This window comes from Chinchilla lanigera, unplaced genomic scaffold, assembly GCF_000276665.1.
Source record: "Chinchilla lanigera isolate Chin_1 unplaced genomic scaffold, ChiLan1.0 scaffold00087, whole genome shotgun sequence".
Taxonomy (NCBI): Eukaryota; Metazoa; Chordata; class Mammalia; order Rodentia; family Chinchillidae; genus Chinchilla; species Chinchilla lanigera.
This window is the reverse complement of record NW_004955488.1, coordinates 4,280,459-4,294,921: the sequence shown is the minus strand read 5'-3', so window position 1 is coordinate 4,294,921 and position 14,463 is coordinate 4,280,459. Positions and strand designations below refer to the sequence as shown.

The 14,463-nt window shown below is 39.5% G+C and overlaps 1 protein-coding gene across 3 annotated transcripts in view; it reads right to left on the bottom strand.

The window, feature by feature from the left end:
- The window catches only part of Adgrb3 (adhesion G protein-coupled receptor B3), a 705,185-nt gene that overhangs the window by 214,122 nt on the left and 476,600 nt on the right, over positions 1-14,463 (bottom strand). The gene's annotated exons all lie outside the window — the stretch shown is intronic.

Here is a 14,463-nt window from a genome sequence, read left to right as displayed (position 1 = left end):
AGACAAGGCTCTGGTGCACACGGGAAACAGGGAGTGAGGAAGGGCCGGATCTCCAAGGGCCTTCTACACCTTGCTCAGAGGTGGCGCTTAGTCTAACGAGGTGGGAGGGAAGCATCATATTACAACATTATTCTTTGAGATAAATGGAAGATAGATTTGAGGGCCAGACAAGGGATCAAATCTTGTCTCTTACTGTGATTACTGATGACCAGTGTAGGTGTCTGGTCATGACATGAAAATTGGGAGCCATCCTTAAACCCTGACACTGATCTATGGCAGAGAAAATAAATAAGCAAAAAGCCATGAGGAAAAGGAGTACATGTAAGAAATGGGCCCTAAAGTTGTGTGAGACCAGTTTTGAATTGGGACCCTTATTACATTAGCACAGCTTGGTTTGTTTTACTAAAATCATTGAAGGCCTACTTTTACTATTGTGTTTTATGGTAATGTGGTCTACTCTTACCAAATTCCAATCTTGAACATTTTTGGTAAGAGAGGGATTTCAGAGAAAAGTCTCATGATCTTTATCTGATGGATACCATTGGAATTTTACCTCATTTTCATATGACCACGTCTGGTGGGGTGACAGCTGGTGGTCAACTTGTAGCAACATCCAGCTGAACTGAACCAGCGCGGTGCTGGGTGTGGGAGGCCCACCTAAGGGTGGTTGCCAGCAGCATAAGAGGCAGAATGAGATGCAGTGTAGAGAGGCTGTTGGCAGCTGGTAGGAACTGCTGGGTGCTATTAGAAGCTGTAAGGAGCTGTTGATTCTGCTGGAGGAGCTTGCCATGCTGGCTTTCCTGATAAACTCAGCTGTTCCCACCCTCTGAGGAGCTCGGGACCTTGTTGCTGAGAATGGCTTCAGTTCACTCTGAAAGAGCTCTGGTCCTCACTTTGAGCATCGCTTCTTGGCTGCGGCGGGGAATATAGTGTCCTGCTCAGTCTCCTGGAGAAGTTTGTTATGTTGGCTTTTCTGATGGGAACTCAGCTTTCCTCATCATTGGAGGAGCTCAGGACCCCACTGTTGCTGAGGATGGCTGTGTTACATTCTGGGGGAGCTCTGGTTCTTACTTTTACTGTTGCTTCCTGGCTCCAGTGCAGATCCCTCAGCCTGCTAGCACAGATCCTTCATCCCACTGGCACAGACTTTCTAGTTTCCACCACTAACATTCGGGACTTCCCAGAGCAGATCTGTGAAACAGGCCTGCATGAAACGTTGTCATGGGCTCTAGGCCTCCAGCTGGACTCATGGGAGGTATTGTTATGGGCTTTAGGTCCTCAGCTGAACTCATGCAGGACACTACCGTGGGATCGAGGCCCTCCGCTGGATTCTTTGGTCTTTAGTGTGTGGACAGATTTCCTGTACTCTTTGTATATGATTCTTTGGGTGATTATTATAAAATAATTTTATAAAATATGTGTCCTGTATTATATTGTTTCCCCTTGCAAAAACCCCAAACTATGACACCATGACATAAAACTTGACTAATTCTTCTTTATGACGAGGCCATGGTGTGATACCCCATTGAAAACAAAACAAAAAAGCAAACAACAAAGAGATCTCCCATTGAAAGGCACTGACCACATTTTGCAAGTCGGAGTGTCAACCCTTTTATTCTCCATTTGCTTCTGGCTTATTAGCCTACTACAACTGTTTTCTGGTCTACCTTTCTGAATGTTATTCCACTTGTTTGTGTGTCTTTAAAAGTATCTAAAGTTATGAAGTTTGAAGAAAGAGTGTAATACAAACCTTTGGATCTCAAAGATTTGTGTTTAGAAGGAGGAAGGGTTGGGGGCTTTTCATCCTTAAGGATGACTTTTCAGTTCTTCCCCCTCAACTTCTGCCTTGGGACATTCCCTGCCTTTACACTATTTTTTCTCTTTGTCTTTTATACATGTTTTCCTACCTGTGAGCATGGTTTGGAATTGAACTTCTATTTTTAAGGCCGAGTTTCTTGGGTTTTCCACATTTTAAATAGAGTAGTTTTAATATCTGCGAGGACACATCAGGCAGAATTTGCATAGTTGCATATAATTGGTTATGACTCAAAGCTCAGTACTTGAACATATTGTATAACTTTTTCCTTAACACCATGACTTAAATAGCTATTATAAAATGAGTGAGATCATAAATTGAGCACCCAAATGCAGTCCCTGGACCTTCGATTTAACCAGAGTTGTAAGTGGCCCCTTTTAAATAAAAAAGTCACTTATAGCTACATGAAATACTATTTACAATTATTCGATCATAATTATTTTCATTAAAAGGCTTACTGATATTGTGATATGTCTACTATGATGTTATCATAATATAGTTTTGTTTTTTTTGTTTTTTTGGTTTTTTTTTGGTTTTTCTCCGGTACCGGGAACCGAACTCACGATCTTGCGCTTGCCAGGCAGGTGCTTTGCCGCTGAGTTAAATCCCCAGCCCCGTTATCATAATATAGTATTGAAAGATGTAGATAAACACATTCTCTAACCTGCTCCATGATCTTGTGAGACATTCAACCTAATACTACTGAAAACAGTATATGAAATCAACATATATGTGTCACCAAAAAATTCTGAAATGCACATCAGCCATGAAGGATCAACTCCGATCTTTAGAAAACAAAAACACATGCCCGGCTCTGCTTATGCATTCAGGCATTTAGCGCACTTGTAGAATTAAAAACTGTCCTCAACACAACTGCCCTTATGACTCACTTGGGGCGCATAGAATTAGCTATTTGTGTTCTTGTGGCGAGGGTGAGTCACTAACAGCACCTGTAATTAACCACCTGCTCTTCTAATTACAGAATCACAGATTAGATATTCTGGAAAGCAACTCACTCTCCAGATTTCAGATTAAAGACACAGATTTACATAATAGGAGAACATTTATTCCACTAATGGTTTCTAATAAATTCATACTCGATTTGCATTAAGAAGAGTCACATTTGGGACCTGAATTTAAACACTATCTTTTCAAGGTTTCTCTCTGGATGCTGCAGAAACTAGAAGAAGCAAGCAATGGTTCTGCCAGAGCAATCTATTTTAAGGGAATAATTATGGGTTAATGCATGAATTTTTAAAACATGAAAATCAGATTTAGAGCTTGAAAAAATGAGATAATTCGTTCCTTACTCCATGTTTAAAGGATGAAAATAAAATGCACTAGTGAGCTTTTGGAGGGACCTCTTTCAATAATATAAGCAAGTAATCATATCACTCATGGTCTCCAAAATATATGGGCAGGGCTATCTAGCCTCTTCAGGAGGGCTTATTTTTATTTTTTCCTCCTTTTCTACTTGGCCCAAACTTGTTCTGTAGAGCGCATTCTTCCCTTGATCTTCTGTTTCTCTCTTACTTTTAGTAAATGTAAAATGTTGCCAGCATTAAAAAAAATATACGTATGGACAGGACTCCTTAGATAAAACTGTTATAAAACACATTCATTTCACTTATTCACTCAGAAAATTTAATGAGAACCTACTTTGTCCCAGGATCTGCAGTAGTGAACAAAACAGACACCAATCTCTCCTGTAAGGGGGCCCACCTGGTGGCAGGATAAAGGAGTAAAACACACAGCACCCCACAGCAAGCCCTAAGAGAACAAAGACAGGGAGAGAGAGCTTGGCCAGGAATGCCTGAGGCAGAGGCACCAGCGAAAAGAATTGAGAGCAGACAGAGTTTACACAGGAAGTGTCCAGCGGCCCGAGGCTCTGTCTGGGGTCACATGGTGTGTGTGAGGAGAACTGAGGAGGTGGAGGTGGCTGGAAGAAGGAAGCAGGAAGCCAAGAGGGAGTGGGGCCACTGGGAGTTTAAAATCAGTGACCCTAAGGTGAATCAGCATTCACAAAATGTTGGAAGGAAATGGAATTTTCGAACATTACTCTTTCTTGATTTTGGCAAGTATGCCATTCACTGAATGTCATTAATGAGAGCATGTTCTGCAAGGAAAATTCCAAGTGGCAAAATTGATCTGTTCCTACATTTTTTCTTCCGAGGTTAAATTAGAATGGTCTCAAAAGCTGGTCTGGAGGCCCAGGAGGGCCCTCTGTGATTTGTGTGGCCTGAGCGCATTTGTCTTTTGTCTACAGTGGTATACAAGGGTACACACACAGGCAGGGCAGCATGGGAAAGGGCCGGGTGGTCATTTAGCTGAGCAGGTTAGGGCTGGAAGCTAATTAAGTTAAAAGCACAAGTTCTTCCCTTTGTGGCTTTGTACCTCGCCCTAACACAGCTGCAGAATACATCCCAAACCCAGCCCAGCTGTCTTGAAAATGCACGTCCTTGATCATAAGAAGGACGGAGCCTCACAGGGCAACCAGTGCTAACGGGAAAACGATCGCACCCAACACATGTCAGTCTGAGAGCTTCTTAATACTCACAAGCAGCACACTGATTAGTCCTTGGTCGGAGCTGAGCTGGTTGCTGCCCTGGCTCCTGCCAACAAAGGCAGATAAACAGTGATTTTGTTTCTGATGTGAAAGTCTCCTCATATCTATGGTCTGGGTGAGTATCTCTGTGCTGAGTTCCTCTCAGTGGGTCTGTGTGTGGGAGTATGTCTATTCTAACATGGGATGTGGTAAATATATTTGTATATTTTGTTTGTTTGTTTTTTTCTGTGAACTTTTGAAAAGGCTGAGTCCAGCCACAATTCTCAAGCTTTATTCTATTTATTCTACTCCTAGGTATGAGGCATTAGAGGCTCTTGAATTAACAGTATAAATTCAGGATACAATATTGATGACTACTATGTTATTAAACCTAGAGTCTTTCTACACCTTTCAAGATGCTCTGCTTCCTTCTAAGATGCTAAAGTGTTGAAAGGACACATTTTGAAAGAGATTACTGTCTAAAATGACATATTCAGAGAATCACTTAGGCTACCACAGAGGAAGTATCATGTTGGAAAAGAATACAGACTCCTACTCCGGTATGCTGAAAGAACTAGATTACCATGAAATAGAAGCATTTGGTTTCTCTTTAACTGCTAATACAACTAATAATTGCTTGATACAAGTAGATCTCAAATTTTCTTCCAAATATAAAATAGTTTTAACCTGGTAACTTCATACTGAGAGTGAAGGTGGAAAGAGGAATTTGAAGTCAGGACAAACTAATTGTGGTTAAGACAGTGGGTGCTGGCCCCAGATAGATCTATCTTCAAAACTTATTTTCAACTTATTATTTGGGTCAACTTGTGTATTTTACATAACCTTAAAAACCTACTTGCGTTTATGAGACAAAAAAATTAGTAAATGGTGTTTGGGAAGATTAATTTAATAGTGTTTAAACTGCAGAGAGGTGAATGGCAGAGCACAGTAAAAATAATGGTAGCTCTTATTAATTCCTTTTCTACCTATTTCTACATATAGTTTATGTAGATCCATAATTGTGGCATGGTTCCTCTCTGGGTGTCTCCTCAAAGCCTCATGCACTCATCGCTGGGGCTCTGGTGGGTGGCTGGGTCATGGGGCATGATACTCAGAAGTGGCTTGGTCCCCTGATGTTTGCAGATGAATGTGATATTGGGGTATGAAAGCTGCTGAGGAGCTGGGTGCTGGGGGTGGCCCTGGAAGACTGTATCTCTCTCCCTCCTCCTTTTTGGTTTTTGTTTTTGTTTCTTTGTTTTTTGAGACAGGGTCTTGCTATGCAGTTCAGTCTGGCTTTGAGCTCACTTTGTAGCCCAGGCTGGTCTCGAGCTTGCAATGATCTTCCTGCCTCAGCCTCCAGAGTGCTGGGCTTACAGGCATGTGCCACCACACCTGGCTCTCTCTCCTCCTTGATTTCTCTCTGCTTCCTACTACTGCACCCCCCTGCTATGCTGCCCTGTCCCAGAGCCAGCCAGCTATGGACTCAAATCTCTACATACTGGGAATCAGAATAAATCACTCCTCCTTTAAATTGTAGGGTATTGTGGCCCAGTGATGAGGAAGTAACTAAGATAAATTCCATTTCGCTAATAATGTAAAAACAAAAGGAGTTCTTCACATAAAACGCAGCCTTAGCCAATACACATAGGTCCTAAGATGAGAGATAATGAAGATCCACCCACAATAGAATCTCTGAGTACAGGATGCCGGAAATGCCTGCATCAGAGCCACCTTGGTGCTACCAGGCCACTGATGAGCCACTCTAAGGGCAGCAAACTGCACAGGCGCAGCTGGTATCTGCTGGAGAACAGGTCCCTGTGGGAGGCAAGTGGATGACAGAGGCGAACAGGACAAGCCTTGGGCAAGTTCTACCTTAGGAAAGTTCTGGAACCTCAGATTTGACCAGGTATGTGGTACAAGGAGAGGGTAAGGTGAGGAGGCCTGAAAAGAGAGTTGAGCAGTTCTGCAAACATCAGGCTGTGTGGCCAGGGGCAGGACCTCGGAAGGCACCTACTTGCCTCACCACATCGAGACATGAGTGCCCATTAACACATGTTGAATAGTGTTCCAGGGCGAGTCAGTTTTCAAATAAAAACCTGTAGGCTTGGAGTAAACTCAGAAAGCAAGATCTGCTCACTTTCAATAGAACCATGCACTAGTTAACTTTAAAGTCAAATAATATTTTCCTCTAGAGTCTTCTGATGGTCGTAAAGCAATTTTTCTCACATTAACATTTTTTCCTCTTATAACCTTTGCTTTCCTGAGCAATTTGAATTATGATGTGAATTTCTTCATATAGCTCTCTCTTTGCATATTAAAGGTAGATTTACAATGAGATGTTCTTATGCTTCATTATAATTTGTTAGCTTAGCATTTTACAAACTTGATTTTATAAATCTCATTAACTTGGAATTCAGGAAAGAAAAAAATAGCACCTCCTAATAAAGAAGCCCTCACTGCATTTGATAATTCATTTTAATCACTGAAAAATTTGAAAGTCAGGTTCCTTTATGTATTTGTTTTTGTTTTTTTTTTTTAGTACTGGGAACTGAACTCATGATCTCAGGCTTGCCAGGCAAGTGCTTACGCCGCTGAGCTACATCCCCAACCCCAGGTTCCTTTATGAAAGAACCAAATAACTTGTCAGCTTTAGAGATTATTAAGGTCTGTTTTAAGTTTCACTCTTCTTCTGGCACATTTTGTGTACTTGAACACTGGCTGACACTGAATAAGTTTCCTAGTACCTGATAGAAGTACACGACACTCCCCCGTCAGAACTATTATGCAGGTGGCTTTGAGTCTGAATTTCTCTGGAAACTGGCAGCTGAATACCCTTTAGGCATATTGAAGGTCCTGACATAGTTTACCACAATTGCCTAGAGTATCACTAGTGTCCTCTACTTTAGTTTTCTTGATTTGGACACAAGCCTGGTAAATAATGTAGATCGGCAGACATTGCTAACTAGTCTCCCAAAATTTTTCTTCTTCTCCCTGAGAATGCAGTAAACCACATATTCCAGGCTCTTTCTTTGAAGCTGATATGGTCACACGAAGCAGCTGGGGTCCCAAGAGTATATCCTGGAGTGATGTATGTTCACTTCCAGGTCGAGGCCACCAGCCCCTTCCATACCTGCTCTTCTGTACTTATTTACTATTGTCTGGAAGGGGTCTGATCCGAAAGCAAATTCTGATGGTGTCAATGTGTCTAGAGCTGGGTGCTGGATTACCATTTGGAGGAAGATCACCCTGCCAATTTTTAATCTTGTGATCACCCTGCCAACCTCTTATGTCTTCTGACAAGTAGAAGAGAAAGATCCTGTGTTTGAGCTATGTTATAGTAAAGGGCTATTTCTTACAGCAACTGGTACACTGGAATTAATAGAGCAAATATAATGGTCCCAGAAAGGAATCTTTTGAGCCATCAATATTTGTCTATGTATTTGTACATAATTTACCCTTGCACAAACTGATCCATCTAGATTATCCAACTAACCATAAGAAATAGATTTTCATATGTTTCTTTATCATTTGGTGAATTAGTAGAATACTTCCCAAATGAAAAAATCATTACAAATATATTCAAATATAAGCAACTGGGCCAAAGATAAAATTGTTGTTTAAGAACCAAACAAGTCTATTTTCTTGGGGAATAGAATAAGATGCCACCCAAGACACAGAATGCAGAAGTTATAAGGGACTGTATTAGTCATCTATTTTAATTTCACATTTAAGGCTCAGAAAGATCTTATAAAAAAGAAACACTACTGTATTGGTGGGATGGAGAGAAGAGAAATATTTTGTACTGGAAAAGGTATTATTCTTTTTAAAAAAGGAAATGAATAATGAGGGATTGAAATCTTTTTTTGTCAATGAAATTACATCCATGTATACATATACTCATACCTACACCTATGTATAAAAGCACATACATTTACATCTGTGTTTTCATAAAGATATGCATATTCATACAAAAGTATATTTCTAGAACTTTTTTTAAATTAAGGAATGTGGTAGAAGTTATTCCTTAATTTCAGTCTGTGATTTCCTGCTGTCCTTAGTAAAAATTAAATCAAAGCTATGTCTTGGTACATTTCCTTGTATTTCATTTCAATCACACAGGGAATCTGTTGTAGAGGGAACATTTTTCTATTTATTGTCACAGACTAACTTGTTAGGACTTTTTGATATTCAACATTTGGCATTTTTTCTTTCTCTCCTAATTGTCCCCATAGTCTCCTTTCCTCAGTATTATGAACTTTTTATCCTCAAGCAGGCTTCTGATAACCATAAGTTAAGAACTCAAGTTGCAGAATTTTCCAAGTTAGGGTTGAAATTGGTCCTTTGGTATCATTTAGACGAAGGCGGACTGCAAATTCTATATAATTAATATGCTTCATCTTGCTGGATCTTTTTGAGTTGAGACAAGAATTTCTCAATAATAATGTAAAAGGTATAAATGTGTTCTCTATACTTACAAAATTGATATATAGAAATTAATTTGTGCATAACATTTTCCTTTGATTAATAAGACAGTGCATCTGTTCTGTTGAATTATGAAAATGTTTTTGAAAGAAAGATAACTACATTTTTCTTGGTATTAAATTAGCTTATAAAGGTCATTTTCACGGTCCCTACTGACATCAGTGTCACCAGGTGAAAATATGAAAATACTTAAAGAGTCTTGATGTAATGCATCTAAATTCTTATCAAATATAATGTAATTGTGATTTTTTCCTGAATCATATTTGCATCTGTTAGGCTACCCCAAATAAAACAGAGACAGAAAGTCTATAATGGACAACAAAGGCCACTACTTAACATAATCAACTCCATTACTTAGCTGGGATTTTAAAAACTTCCTCTTATTATTTAAACTTCCACGTGGGAAGGCAGGCAGTCATCTGGGACTCCACAGAGTATGTCAGAGTCCCTCTTAAAGAAAATTCTCATTGCATGGAAATTTATTCCCCCCACCTCAAAAATACTGAGAAAATACATGAGTCATCCCAGAAAACAACACTATAAACAATGATGGTATATATGGTAATGGTGGTATTATACTGAGAAAAAAAAATTACACATTAAAACCTCTGTAGCCAGCTTTCTTTGACTTACTATGTTCTCTGGGGACACTGCTCTTCACATTATTTTGAGACATAGCTGTCTACCTACTATTGCCTTTTGTCCACCCACGTGTGACCTTAAAATGGGTATTCAATTATTTGAGATATATTTGTATGTGTGCATGTATGTACGCATTCCCCCTCGATTATAGAACTAACCTTACTGAGTCCATGTGAGCAGAAACTTTCCTTTTCATATCCCACATCCTCCCATCTCCTTTCCAAAGGCTTAGATTTAGTAATGAATCAGAAACTGAAGAATCATCTATTCCTTGTGACATGTGGTGTATCATGGGGGTTACAGAAAAATAAAACATGTGATTCCTAAACTCACGAATACTCTCACAGTTCAGCTGGCACCACAATGGATGGAAAGCTAGCTGATGCCACGGTGAGTGTGTAATGGTCAGTATCACCAACTAGTGTTCTAAAAGATACAGGAAGTTTTAATGATGAAGAAAAGCTTTCAGGAGAGAATGAGACTTAATCTGAACTCTCAATAAAGGATGAGAGTTGAACCGCTAGAAGAGAGTAGAGAGGGTAAATGGGGATAGAAAAATGGAGGAACGGAGTGGATGTCTTCCAGTGAGGGTGTTTATTTAATGTATTCTCAGGAGTGGCAATTTTTAAATAGTCCTATTTTAATCCTTATGCTTCAGTCATGAAGATACACACAGGTTACCACACACAGCATGCACTTTGCTATGGGCTGCACATGGCTGGAATGTGTCCACTAGATTTTCATGCACCAGAAGCCTGGTCCTCAGTGTGGTGGTGTTAGGTGCTCGGCCCATTACCAGGTGGGCCTGTGGAAGGTGGGTTAGTGCACTGAGGGTGGCACCCTCAGAAGGAACTACTGTGGTCCTTTGAGAATGGGTTGTTATAAACACAAGTGAGCCTGGCTTCTAAATACCACTGGCTTCGTGTCTCTCCATGTGCTCTCTTTAATACATACTCCCACCTTAGTGAAGCATCCACTCTGAGACCCTCACCCACTCTGAGGCTTTCACCAGAAGCTAAGGGGACTGTCCAAGCTTGGACTTTCTTCCTCCAAATTGTGGGCTGCGTAAGTGTCACTGTTATTTATTTTTTTTCCAGTACCTGGAATCGAACTCACGACCTCACACTTGTCAGGCAGATGCTGTGCTGCTGAGCTAAATCCCCAGCCCCCAGTGTCACTGTTATAAGGACCCAGCCTCAGCTATTTCACTATAGCAACAGAAAACAGAACAAGACACAGTCATATTCAAACTCAGAACTCCCTTCTTTAATGATAGAAAATTTTCTGTGTCATCTCTTTATCCCACTGTAGTGAAAGATAACAGCTAATATTAGCTTTCAGCAGTCTGCTATCTGACCTTTATGATAATGCTATGATTTCTAATTAAACATTTTACACTAAAAATATATTACATTAAATACTTTTTTCTAATTTCAAGTGAATTTATATTAAATTTTAATTTTGAACTAATTAATAGCTATCCCCCAACACTTAAAATTCATGGCTTCTTTTTAAAGCATTATTCTCTTTCAGTGATATTTAATTTTCATCTGTAGATTTTATTTTCGTAAAAATGTAATTAAAACTTGGAGAAAATTAGCATAAAACTTTTGTTGTACATCATGCAATAGTGAACATTCAATAAAAATATATTCACATAGGTTGCAAAGGGGCTCTGGTAGGGTTTTTGAGGTTAAAGAACTACTACAAGATGTATCTCAAGCAGAAAGAAAATAGATAGAACAGGAAGCAGTGAAATGTAGAAATAAATAATGAGCAAAGAATGTGCTCTTAATGTGCAGGTAAAACGTAAAAAGAAAAATAATGCTTAAATTTTGGTAGCATTATACCAGGTAAATGTAAAAGTCTGGCAAACCATAAAGGATACATCAGGAGAGCAGTATGATAAGATTTAAAGAGTTTCATATCTTTTTCTGTTTAGGAAAAGGGCTGATACATTATTAATTCATAATAGACTTTGTTAAATCAAGCTCAAAATTTAAAAGTAATGGCTAATTAGTAGATAAAAAAATTGGCAAAGTGGAAAAAGAGAATGAAGAATCCTTAAATAGGGCTGGGGTGTGGCTTAATGGTAGGATCCTTGCTTAGCATTCATGGGCAAATTTTTTTTTTTATTTTAAAAAGTAAAAGAAGGATAACATAATAATGGGGGGGCTTGCCAAATTACAGACAAAGTGGTAGGAAATTATCAATGGTTATTGTTTTACATATTGTTATCTACAAGATAGTTTCTCAGGAAAACAAATAGACAAATAATAGTGAGCTACAGACAAAAGAGGTAGGAGATTATCAATAATCATTAACTATTCTCAATGGTTGTTGTAGGAAACACATAATAATCAACATGTACCCATTTACGAAACAGGATAGGAACAATACAAACATTACAGAGTTATGGACAGATTAGTAGGAAAATATCAATGGCTGCTATAATACATGGTGGTATCTTCAAAGTGGTTTCTCAGGAAGACAGAGATACGCAAGAAGGATCTAACAAGTAGTTATATCCTAAGGGTTGTCAAAAATAGCATATTACCTCCTCACCAGTGACTCCTGTCACTGAGGTGTGACGGCTGGAAGGAAGGCCAGGATTGAAAAGAAGACCAAGAGACTTGCACCTGTGTCTAGCAACAGGCTGTTTTCTTGTTCCTCCATAGTCATGATTACCCAGGGCTCCTCCATGGAGATGATTCACACATGTCCACGTGGCTGGCCAGAGGGAGAAGGCAGAGTATACCCCAGGCCCTCTCATTCCTGTCGGACTAACTGGTAGGATGGGTCTGAGCTCATGGACAAATTAAGGTATCTAAGACAGTGCATTGTAAAAATAAAACAGTGATACTGTGGTTTGAATATTATAACTAGTCAAGATTCAGATGTTAAACTGTTACTGAATGTGATTGTTTTCAGAAGGTGGGCTTTAGGAGATGATTAGGTGCTACTGGTGGACACTCACAATTGGGATTTGGATCTTTATAAAAGAGGCCATAGTGAATTCATTCACCCCTTTCACCATTTAAGGTCACAGTGAAACATCACCATCCATAGAAACAGGACACAGGTTCTCAGCAGATAGGAAAGCTGCCTTGATCTTAGACTTCCCAGACTCCAGACTTGTAAGAAATACTTTCTTCTGCTCGAAGCCTCGTAGTCTGAAATGATCAACACACGAGATTCCCCACCATCTCTCTACAAACTTGGGCTATAAATAACTAGAGTGGAGTACTTATTGAATACGAAAAGTGATAATCACGGAGTGTAAGAGAGGTATTCTGGGAGAAGACTGAGTGTATTTCTGCATCAGACAGAATGCTTGGAGCGCATTTTTTGTCTCTTTTGTACAATGTAAAGACTCTGAACAGTATACAGAGATCCACAACACCTACAATCCCGTGAAACCACACCTCCAGCATCTTAGGTGAATTGGTATTGGATGTCGGCTTACCTGACACTGTGACTTGGAGGCTCAAAAAATACTGAGAGTGTAACTTGGAAAGCAGCAATCTAATAACAGGTGTGGAGCAACTTTAAGAATAAATCTTTCTCTACTTTTTATGTCCAATTTGTGGTACTATTCCCAGCCCTCCAATAGTTTTTCCCAGACTTTCATGTCTTTTGTTTCAAATCTGTTAAAACTCTCTTTTCTCTTTATTCCCTGCTACCTCTTTCACTTGGTCTAATTTCCTTCTTCATCATTTTCTAACTCTTATTTTTTATCTGATTCTTCTCTCCTATTTCCTTATTCTTTCTCTTTCTCTTTACTGTTTTCCTTTCATGTGCTTCATCTATAATTTTCAAAAAGCTCCCTTAGGTTCCAGAGAAGCTTATTCAATTCTGCACTCACCTACTGAATTCTTAGCTTCTTAGTAAGTAGACAGTGTTATGGTTTGTATCTATATGTCCCCCAAGAGTCTCATGTGCTTACATGGGCCTTTGGGAAAGTGACTGCATTATGGGGTTGATAGGTGACTTGATGTTAGTGAGGGGGGCTGAGTTGGCAGAGGTGAGTCACTGGTGTGTGGCTCAGAAGGGTTTATCTGCCTTAAGGGATCCTCCATTCTCTCTCTGCTTCCTGTGTGCCATGCCCTGAGTATCTCTCCTCTTCTGCATCCCTCTGCCACACTGTCCTGCCTTGGAGACACCAAACTATGGACTGAACACTACAAACTGTCAGCCAGAATAAACCTCTCCTCCTTTAAGCTGTGGGCATCAGATATTGTGTCTCAGTGACAAGGAAAGGGACTATGACAGACAGAAAAGGGCAGGGTCTAAGAGTTTGCCTCGACTCAAATTTTTGCTACTTTACATACTACTGATGTGGCTTTGGCCAAGCTACTTGCCTGCCATATGTAAAATTAACTCATCTGTGAAATGAAGACTATAGCAATGCCTAATTAATAAAATTGTGGAGATTAACATAGGGTTAAAATATGGCTCCCTAATCATAAGAAGTTTATAGTCTAGAGGTACTCAGAAAGGTCAGCCATTTAGCCTAAGAAAATATCAGATGAAATGAGTATCACATGGAGATAAGATTCATAACATGAAAAGAAGTAGTTAATCAATTACTAGAAAACATAGGTGAGACCTAATTGACTAAGTGCTAATTCTGCTATTGGAGAAAGATGTGTCAACTTGATCCTTCAATGTTTAGCAAAGCCAGGCACTGTAAAGCTTTAAGAAACATGGAAAATATCATTAGTAGGAAATTGGGATATGAAGACCCTTAATCTGATGTCATCACATACTTTGAAGATGGTCTGAAGATAAATCTAGACAGTGCCAAACTTACACCCTGAGCAAAAGGTCTGAGGGGAAAGTTGTACCATTCCATTTATGTTTTATTGTGTGGCTTGTTAAGAGAGTACTACAAATAGTTTGCCTGGCTCCAAGCCTGCTTCAATGAGTCCTGCAGTTTTTTTCTTTTTCTTTGGAAATGGGCTGGGTTTATATCTAC